Source organism: Phyllostomus hastatus, unplaced genomic scaffold, assembly GCF_019186645.2.
Source record: "Phyllostomus hastatus isolate PE091 unplaced genomic scaffold, TTU_PhHast_1.1 phas_contig_34, whole genome shotgun sequence".
Classification (NCBI taxonomy): domain Eukaryota; kingdom Metazoa; phylum Chordata; class Mammalia; order Chiroptera; family Phyllostomidae; genus Phyllostomus; species Phyllostomus hastatus.
Window position 1 is genome coordinate 9,836,052 of NW_025333857.1, and position 11,247 is coordinate 9,847,298.

At 37.6% G+C, this 11,247-nt stretch overlaps 1 pseudogene; it reads left to right on the forward strand.

Moving 5' to 3' along the window:
• Positions 1–6,293: 6,293 nt before the first annotated feature.
• LOC123819857 lies at positions 6,294–6,555 on the forward strand (annotated as a pseudogene).
• Positions 6,556–11,247: the final 4,692 nt, after the last annotated feature.

Consider the following 11,247-nt stretch of genomic DNA (forward strand, 5'->3'; position numbering starts at 1 on the left):
AACCCACTGAGCCACACCAGCCAGGGCAATTTCAACCATTTTTATATGCTCCAAGGAAACACTGGCACATTTCTCAACTGACTACCTATGTGGTGGGTGGGGGTGGGGGGGCGGGAATAGGACACCAGAACTGGGTAATGAACATTTATTCTAAAGGCTTTCTACATGTCATATCTCACAGTGTAGCTACATTCAGCGCTTCTCCTAAGCTCAGGTTCAAAACTGCCTGCCCTGCTCTCCTGCCCAATCTAGAAGTGCCTCTGGGAGCATGAGGTTCAGTTCAGAAAGACTGTTTAGGAGTTCATTTGTTTATGGAGAAGAAATTTTCTGAGAAGCAAAAGGCTTGCCGGTCTTTCAGAGAATCTCATCTCTCAGGATGTTAGAAAAGTTTGCTTACAATGGTGAAAGTGATTTCATTTTCAAATTTTTACCATATTTTTAAAATATACCTTTTGCCATGAGTTTCCAAAGTCTACTTATATGCAAAAATCTAAACTTTAGAACTTTACTCTGAGTACTTTTAGCTACATCTAAATGTCCTCATTTTTGTTCTTTAAAAAATTAACATTTTCTCACTACAAACTGACAAAAAGTAGTATCTGGTGCCAGAATTTGTTCTATTATTCTAAGATCCTTATTTTGCCTACATAAAATCCTTTTTTATCTACTTTATTTCAAATATGGATACTACACAGTGAGAACAAAAGGACTTTAAAATAATCATCTTCTGAAGAGAAGTTTGTATCATATGACCATTATAGTGACACAAATCACAAAAAGTTATTTCAACCTCTAATTTTACTACAATCAACTAAGTGTAGAGAAAAAAATTATATTCATCGGAGTCAGAGAAATTTTCCTGTCTTAAAGATTAATTGACTCATTCATTCATTTATACATTCTTTCTTTCTTAAAAGTATTTAAATAAGCACTTGGTTGGTAGAATGCAGGTGTTCATCTAGGTGCTAGAAAAACAGCTATAAAGAACATGAAGTCTTTCCCACACTAGTTCCCCATGGGATTTACATGATAACAGAGAAGAAAGGCAATAAATAAATAAACAAATGAATGTGAGTATTGTCCAGTTTCATGAAGAAAATAGCAGGACTAGACTGGGGGAGTGATACTGTGCGTAAGCTCTCAGGGTCTCTAGGGAGATGACATCTGAACAGAAATCTGAAATAAGGAACAAGCCACAGCAATTTCTCAGAAAAAGGTTCCAGGTGGAAGGAATGACAACCACAAAGATCCTGAAACAGGAATATAAAGGCTGTGATAAAGAACAAAAAAGACAATCTTTCATGTTTTTAGTCATATTTCATCTATATAATCTTACATTTTTAACAGAACTAATGGACACAACCAAAAGAGCACTTACTACACCAATACTAGACTGGTTACTAGAGATGCAGACTCTGTTTGAAGGGACTTGACAGTAGTTTCTATGCATTGGAAGAAATCTTAGAATTTGAGTCCAGCCACTCAAGCAGAATCTCTGAAATTATGTGAAAGTGTGCCTTTTTTTATATTGTGTAATCCAAGTTTAATTTTTTTAAGGGACAGCAGAGGTATCACTTGCAAAACAGAAGTGGGGGTTTATCTCTCAGTCTAAAGTATTCCAGTAAGTCATAAATCAACTGGTCATTTCTCTAGTTAATGATTTACCACCTTATCAAAGGCATCTCCTTGTTGGCTTTTTATGAGGCTTATCATCTAGAGCCAGCCTCCAAAATTAGAGGCTAATAAATGATTAGCTACATGTTCAGATGCGCAACAGCTGACTGAGGAGTAATAAAAGATCATACTCCACCTTACCATTCAGCTCAGTGATTTAGTCTGTGTCCACTGGCACAATCCTGTAAAAGTCTGGCATTCATTCTGTCTACATTCAGCACAGGCAGCTGGGCAGAAGCCTCTTCAAAGTGGCTTTGGAGAAGCTCAGTAATCTGCTGTTCACACTGATCCCATTTAGAAGTCTCAGACCTCTACCTCCCTCTGTCACCTGTCCATACACAGAGGCAGATATTGACATTTTGATTTTTATTTATAATTTTGAAAATCTCTTGCTGTTTGAATATACTGTCAGGTTTCACCTATCTCTGCAAATTTCACTAATTTTGGAAGTCCAAATAATGCTAAAATAGAGGCAAAAAAGTTACCTTTTAAAAGTAAATCCTTTTTCCTTGTAAATTTGTAAGAAGTTAGGGTGTTTTATATTAAAAGTTTTCATGCACTGTGAAAATATTCTTTCCGCTCAGTCTAGATATATAGGTATATGCTGCCTTGGAAGACGATGATAGATACATAGATGATAGATGGATGGACAGATGATAGATAGATAGATAGATAGATAGATAGATAGATAGATAGATAGATGACAGGAGAAAGCAGGGATGGGGAAAGAGAAAGAAGGAGGAGGGGAAAGAAGAGAAGGAGGAGAGCAGGAAGGAAGGGAGGGAAGGAAGGGATGGACAAAGAGAGAGAGAAGGAGGGGTAGGGAGGGAAAAAAGGAAGGGAGGGCGGATCTATAGAACCTACTGCTCAGGTTTGCAGGTCTAGAAACTTGATATGCTTGATTTTCTCAGGATTGATCAGCCTCTTAGAAGATGACTCAATCTAACAACCTTACATAGGAATATTTATAAAAAGTTTATATTCACTGTTATTTTTAAATTTCACTAGAAGAAATCTCCCTGACCAAGATCTAAAGCCAATCTCCTGCCTTCTTGTGGAAAGATGTATTCAGCATTAAAGTTTAGTCAGTTGGTGGAGAGAGAATTTGACCCAAAAAAGTTTGTATTCTCCAGCAGAGGTCATTATTGATATTATAGAAAGAACAGAAAACAAAGCTGCTAAAGTAAGTGAGCTGATGGCCAAGGCAGAAGTCCTCTCTCTACCTCAAACCATCCCACATTCATAGGGTCATCACATTCAAGATTTAGTTCAGAAATCTGAAAATGGAGAAACTCAATGCTGATGGAACAATCACAGAAGATCAAAGTAGAAGTAACTCTTGTTAATATAATTCACAATAGGTAGGTGTATATGCTGGTTACTAGCAGTCTCCATAAAATATTTCTGGTTCTCCACTTGCCTGGTACATGGTAGGGTTGCATTTACTCACCCCATTTATATTGAATATACTCATAACTTTAGGGGGAAAAGAAATGTGAACAGAAGTGAAAGGTGTCACTTCCAGGCTGACACTCTAACAGACAAGCTATAATTTATGACATCCTCTGATATGGTTATTAGGGACTCATAGATTGAGATGACTATACTGAGCAAAGCTCTATGCCAATCTTTGTTAGGTGTGTGTGTAAGAAAGAAAGAAAGGATTGTTGACTTAAACTGCTGAGATGTGGGGGTTGTTGATTAGTGAAACATAAACCAACCCATACTTTCTTTTTTTGTATAAAGCCCAGAATTAAATATTATTCTAAATTGAAGTACCTTCTTGGAGTCAAGGTACACTGACAACCTAATTAACACCTAGAAGTTCACTTGGTTTTTATATAATCAGAACAAACTGGAAAATGTTGTGAGATGCCTGGAAAAGCATAATAAACTATTACTGCACTATAATAGAGCATAATCTCTGGTGATTGCATTATACGTGCCTGCCAAACACCGTAGCTCATTCATCATTTATTCCTTCATTTGTTCACTCAGCAAATATGTGTAGAGTGTTTACTATACATGTATAGTAAACTGTGCTGGACCCTAGAGATAGAACCATAAAACGACTGGGATAGTCACAGCCCTTACAAATGCACTGGTATCTCAGCCTCTTTACTCTCTCTCAGTCTCCAGATTCTCACTCTCTCAGATTCCATGAAGAGCATGTACTTTTCACCAACATATATTCCTTTATTGTAACTGCTTAGGCTGCCACTTTCCTTAGTTATGTTCTTGATCCAAATATATGCTCAACATCAGTGCTTCTCCAACTATCAGATTTTTTTCTAATACTTTTGTAGACTATAATAAATATAACTTACTATAAGAATATTTTATGTAATCAGATATCAAAGCAATGCCAATAAGTTTAAAAGCTTCTAAATGATTACTTGCAATTTCTGTACTTATCTCCTTCAGGAAGGACAAAACATTCACAGACTATTGCTAGTGTATGGACCACACTTTAAGCAGCACTGCTCCGGACAAGCAAGTAGGACTCAAACAAACTATGTGTTCTATTTTCATCTATGAAACCATCTGCCTCGCAAACTTATAAAGTTGTATATACCGGTTAACCTCTTCAGGTCAGTCCCCCACTTCCCATTCAGCCCACCACTTCTATTATTATTTAGTTAATATCTTTAAATCAACTCACTTTTTTGTGTCTACCCCATGTAAATGGAAAACCAATTTCACTAGTCATAAATAAAATGTAAATAAAGGAGTGCTATGAATAAGTAATGCAAATCTAGAAAGATGTGGTTGTCTGCTCTGGGAAGAATTAAAATCTCACTACGCAAAACTGAAACTTACAACTTGACAGAATTAGAAAATAGAATGGGAATAAAACAAGAGCATTTACTGATTATGCATTTCATTGCTAGGTAATCCCCTATTCATGTTCCATATAAACCGTTTTAAGGACCAAATTGTTTTATTTTAACTCTCCCAATATGAGAACCAATTCCAAGTTGTCCTCCGTGACTGTTTCTGTCTACAGGCACCAATCAGGTGGTCATAATCAAATAGATAACTGATCGAGCAGGGGTGTTAGACGTCACCGCTTCCTTTCCTTGTACCCCTGGCTTATGGACCACTGATGCTGTAGACCATAGGCTCATTTGGACTTTTGAAAGTAGTATTTTCTCCAGCTCCAAATAGATTTAATTTAAGACTAATCTCTTTATGACACTTTTTGGAGTCCTGTTGCAGTCTCAGGTACATGATAAATATCTAACTAACTTGCATTTTCTTCCTTCTTCCATTAATAATCAGTTTCTTTACCTTATGAGGAAAATATTCATATATTTAATGACTGGAATGCTTCCTTGGGCTTGCTGTTGTAATGATTTAATCACAATCCACGATTACAATACTGATGATATTACCCACCATACCACAGAAGTTTCGTTTGTGCTGTTTCCATATAACTACAACTCTGCCCAGCTTAGAGCAGACACAAGGAAGCAGAGACTCCAAGGACAGAAGAGTTGTTCCCTCAGTTGTTTATTCTCTGTAAATTACCCCAGCCAAACACCAGGTCAGGGCTTCTATGTGCAGTGGTAAGGCTGTGAATATACACAGGCTGAAGAATTAAATTTGTGAGATATTTCCAGAGATGGGAACAGGAGCCAAATGTTTATAACAATTGAAAGATCCTTCCGCAGGCATTTCTTACCTAATGTTGAATTTTATCAAAGAGTTTTTTTCCGACTAGCTATTTCAAGTAAATGCTAACCATATAGTGTCTCTTTGCTCCCTTCAGGATATACAAACCACAGAATTCCGATGACTCACCCCAAAATAGCTTATGAATATGCCAGGGACGGAAGGGCATGCTGTTTAGTTCTTTAAAACTTCCTGCCAAACTGAAGAAACTGAAAAACTGAACATACACAGATATTTGGGGACTAACTGTGAGTAATAATGATAATTTAATCCCCTTTAGTGTTCTGGGTTAAAAACAGTTTGCCTAATATGTCCAGTTACATCCTGTTTGCTACACATGTGACTCCTCAAAAAAATAATAATATAATATTAATAGCACAATGTTTCATTGTTAAGCCTGCTTTATCTATGTCAATGGTTCCCAAACATTTACAGCCATGTGTAGGCTAAGGTCATTTCTTGGAAGAACTATAAATTAATGGCTTTATGAAACACATATCATTATGACTGAAATAAAAAGTCAGAATTGAATGTATGGAATTTCAAAGCTGCATAAACCCTTAAAAATGAAAGGCAGTAAAGTGTATTGGTTAAAATCTTGAGCTTGAATCCCAGTCCACAGTTAAAATCCAACTATGTCACCTTTTGCAGTTATTTGGCTTCCCTAAATCCTACTTTCCCCACATGTAAGGTAAAAGACAATGATATACTTAGTATGTGTAGGGTTAGGACTCTATATCTATAGAGCGAGGATTAAAACAAGGCATGCATATAAATAAGGGGTACTGCTAAGTAAATAAATTATCTACTGCAATATCTTTTCACAAATAATGAACCTAAAGACCAAACCCATTAAGTGACTTAAGAACAGCACACACTCATCAGTGCTCTGCTAAAATACAGTATTATAAGACTGTGGTTAAAAACAGGCTCTGGGCCGTTGAACTGCTGTCACCACGATCATCCCCCTGCACTGTTTCACCTGCAGCAAGTGTTGGGCAACAAGTGGGAGGCCTACCTGGGCTGCTGCAGGCCAAGCATGGGCATGGGGGTGCCCTGGACGGCGCTGGGCCTGCACCGCTCCTGCTGCAACCGCATGCCGCTGGCCCACTGGACTTGGAGAAGCTGCGCAACTACAATCCCCCCGGAAAAGTGACAGTGCGGGCCACACCCGTACTTTCACTTGGCTGGAGTTCGTTTCACTGAGGTGTGGGTAGCTGGAAGCAATGCCTGCCCACAGCTACGTGGACGTTCCTCTCCTGCTCTGAAAGAAGCCTTCCAGTAAGCGTCTTTGCAGAACCACTTAGAAAAAGAAGTCTCTGGAACCAATCATCCCAATCATGCCAATTCAAGCCCCAGTTTTCCTGCATGCTAGCTGTATAACCTTGGACAAGTCACTAAACTTTTCTGTACCTCAGTCTTACCTACCATATGAAGATAATAATAGTACTTTTCTCTCGGGGTTGTTGAGACAGCTTAAAAAGAATACAGGTAACAGCGATATATTAGCACATAATAACTACTCATTAAGTATTACTACACCAAAATTGGGAAGTTCTGGTTATTCCAAAACTATGTTTTAAAGTAAAATAAGTGTCAACAATGCCAGATTTTTAGAAACTATATCCCATAAAGGCAACCTAAACTTTAACAAAAATAAACTTCAAATTTTCTATGATATAGTTTATAAGATGAGCAAAATATTTGCAGATGTCTTTTCCAATTAGGGTACATGTCTTCTTTAACCATGTTTATGTGTCATATATCCATTTTCTCATAGAAAAACATTTCAAGCAACAACCCCAAATGCTGAAGAGTCACTTCTATTGGAGTTTGAAATGAATGCAAACACTCAGCTGCCCTTGGCGTTTGTAGAAGCATAATGTAGTGGGAAGGGCAGCAACTCAACTTTTCAGTTCAGGCCCTGACATTGGACCAGATACAGTCAAGTTACTCAGCTTCTGAATCACCATCTGTCAAGTGGGGACAGTAAACCTTGCCTGCCTTATAGTAAATACTACATGGAAACAGGCATGTGACATGCTTCACAAGATATACGTTCTATGTGTGTTCATACTGTAAACACTGATATAGCACTCTGGTTGACTAGTTTATTTAAAACTATTCTGAAACAGAAATAAACTTTGCTTATTATATACCAAAATGACATAGAGACTCTGATTTTAAGAAGCAGTGGCAAAGAGAAGCAAGAGAAAACTTTAAAATCTCAGAAAAAGAAAGAATTTGAAACTTGCCAATCTTGACATGGGATAAAAAGGCATGTAAGACTATATATTTTTAAATGTCTTGAGAGGAATTAGCACAGAGCTCCACACATAGTAGGTGCTTAGAACATATTTGTTAAAAGAATATATAAGACATAAATAAAAGATTTTAAGACTTATTGTGTCCAGCCCCTAATTGACACCACCATATCCCTATTCCCACTCAATTGGTATCTAATTGGAAAATCACTGATATAGGCCCAGACATTGATGCCTTCTGAGGGTTACGTGCCTACAGCTGCTACCATGTTAATAATAAGGTCAAAAGGTGACCGTGGTATGAAGAACTTCCCTAACCCATCACTTGTTTTTCAAGTGATGTGCTTTACGTTTTCATCATCTTACAGTTGTGCAAGGGATTTCAATCCTAAACTGAAACCAAGTGTTCAAAGAACCTTAGAAGCTATATTTCCCAACTTCAATGGATATGTCCAAAAATAAGAGAAAAAAATATCCACGTTGCCTTTATGCACCGTGTGTCTATTAAAACACCATAGGAAACAAATGCGAATGTGTTGTGATTTGATAGTGGGATGCCAGCCTGGGCTGGTACCACAGTTCCTCATACCTTCCAAGAGAAAATTTATTGATCAGAACTATACTGAAAGATTCAAGGGAGCAGACAATTCAGATGACTTGTGATAGGATCAGGAGAAAGACCCTGATCCTATCACAATCAAAGATCAGGTAAAGAGTGTTCTCCAGGGTGGCACATGTTTGCTGGCCCAGCCCTCTCCATGCATCAGAGCCTCACCTGACACTAACTCATTACTGGATGTGACGCCAAGGCCTAATTATGTCAGTCATATGTAACTTGCCACTTTCAGCCAAGTATTTCAAGCCCTTTCAGAAATAGGACATGAACTTGCTTCTTCAACACTATGCCCTGAAATTCACCTAGGACCATAGCCAACACAGTCCGGAATTCCCTGGCCACCATGAATGTCTCTTCTGATGGCCCTCTGCCCCCCTACAGCCAACCTCTGCATCAAACCTGATGCAGAAGCTGGGAGGCTCCTTTTGTGGACTCTTAGTAAATATTTATTCAACTCAATTCAGTCACACTCAGAGATAACAGGCAGCAAGGATTATCAGATTTCCTAAATGCACCTGAAACTCATTGCCTGGAGTGAGGGTGATAGGGGGTTATTTTCTTACAGAAAAACCAGTTTTCTCAAATGCACTGCATTAAGCCTCAATACAGATACTGGGTCTTACTTAGCTTTATAAAACATTCAGCATGTCTATCACAGGAGCTTAAGGCTCTAAGGCAGAAAATCTGAATCAGTAACAAAATTCTTCCAAAGTAATAGTTGGTTCACAGACATCAAAGAAAGAGTCAAACCCATCATGAACTATGTATTGGACAAAAGTAACATAGGATGAGCTCTTGTTTCTTGATATTTCAAACAATATATCTTCCCATCTTTCGTAGAGGATTCCATGTCTTACTAGCTCATGTATACCCTGTGCCTGCAAAATATTGGGAACATAAATACATATTTTGAATGTTGTATTACAGAAATAAAGAATGAATGAATATTGGATTGCAAGAGAGAAAGAAATGAAAAAGGAAAAGAAAAAAAGACCAAACCTATAGCTAGTCAACATTTATTCTATGAAGGTAAGCACTTCAGTATTATTTTCATGTGTATTAACATTTTAAATCTAAAAACAAGCCTACGAAGCACAAGTCTGTGTACAATGGCAAAAATCCATAAACAGCACCTAACCCTTGAGGTAAAAAGAATAAATCGAGATAAGAAAGTTTCACATACATTAGTTTTAAAAAATACACCCAAGTTGTTCAAGATAAAAATACTGTATATGTAGTAGGATCAAACATAGCTAATTTAAAAAGACTGGCATATGGAATACTTCTATAATTTGAGAGAAAAGGGAGATTATGGTGGGCAAGAGTACAAAAAAAGAATACCTACATAAATCAACAAGCAAATAAACAAAAGTAACCAGGCCTCAAAGAATTTGGGGGACCTTAATAAAATAAAAAAGAAAGAATTTCAGGGACAAAACTGGGAAACAGTGTTTCCCAGACTCATGCATCTTAAATTACTTAACTAGAAGCAATCACCAGGGAGTGAGAAGATAGAGCCAGAAATGTCCCTCTCTCTTCCTAGAGAAATAAATGACTCTTAAGTATACTTGATAATTATTAATATTAAATTATAAATATTAATACCTATTAGCAATTAATAGCTAAAATCCAAACTGGGTGGAAAAGGACAGAGAAAGAGAAAAATGTTGAGAAAGACCAAGTCTCGCAAGGCCATTGTGGATAACCAGGGCAGGCTCGGGCAGCCTCAACTGCCAAACAAGGCTGGGGAGCCACCTTCACTCACCCTGCAGGAAGCAGGGCTCTACTGGCTATAAGTAGCTCGTTGCACATATATAAGGTGTAGCAAGTATTCTTACATATTATTGATTTTATTGTTCTCCCCTCCCATTTTATTGCCTCCTGTCATGGTGTTAGCTCATAGCAGGTACTTAGTAAACAGTTGTTGACTGAAAATATCCAATGATATGGACTAACAATGACAGACTTCTCAAGCAATTTAGGTGGGAGTAAATTCATCTCTGGTACACGGTGGCTTTAAATTTGAGACTACACTGGAATGGCCCAAACAAGGAAACTCTGTAAGAATGCTCTCCCAACCTGTACAAAGCTCAGCTCTTATCTATTCTCTGCACCTGTAACTGCTTGACTTATAAATAGTCTGCCCTTTTACTTCACTTCATGGTCAGCTGCACAGCAGAAAAAAATGCCTAAGATCACGTTGCTGTTGTGACTAATCTTTACAAAGAATAGTGCTGGGAATTAAAGGGAAACCACCAGCAAAGCCCTCAAAACCAGGAGCAGAGAGCCCACCAGCCCAATGTGGACAGTTGCAATGCAGGGATCTTGTTATGAGGAAGGGAGGGACAGAAAGGGAGAATGAGAGAGAGAGAACAAAAGAATAAAATAAAAACACTGAAAAGGATTCGGGCGGTATGGAAGCGATAGTACAAGAAAAGAAAATAGTTGACCAGTTCCTGAGAATTTTTGCATTTATAGGCAGATGTTACAATATCTCAGTGTAAGTTAAGAACACAGTGCCCCAACTAATCAACTCAGTGATGTTTTGCAATTTATCAACTATAAGTTTTTACCTTCTATCTTACCCAAAGAGCAAAAAAGTTATTTGAATGCTTCTATTTTTGGTTAGTTATTTCCAAATCACTCATCTAAGAATTCATACTGAAACTATACATATTTTAACCTCTTGAGAAAGTAAATTACTTCTCTTTTCTACCTGATATTTAAAATATAATTTAGTTTTCAGATATTGCTACCCAAAATTCAGAGTCTGGGTATTCTATCATTTCTTTAAGAAGGCTACTTCATCACATTCTATTTTAGATCTCTTTCCAAAACACAAAAATTAAAATCAATATTTTCCCTTCACACTGATATTTTGCTCACTTTGACTCCCTCTCTGGACTTTTTCTGTGGCCTTTTATCTCAGTCCTTGGATTTCCACATGTCTGTGTCTCAGGTTCATTGAACTCGTCTGACCCACCACACCCCAATAAGAACTTCAAAAGAAATCGAGCA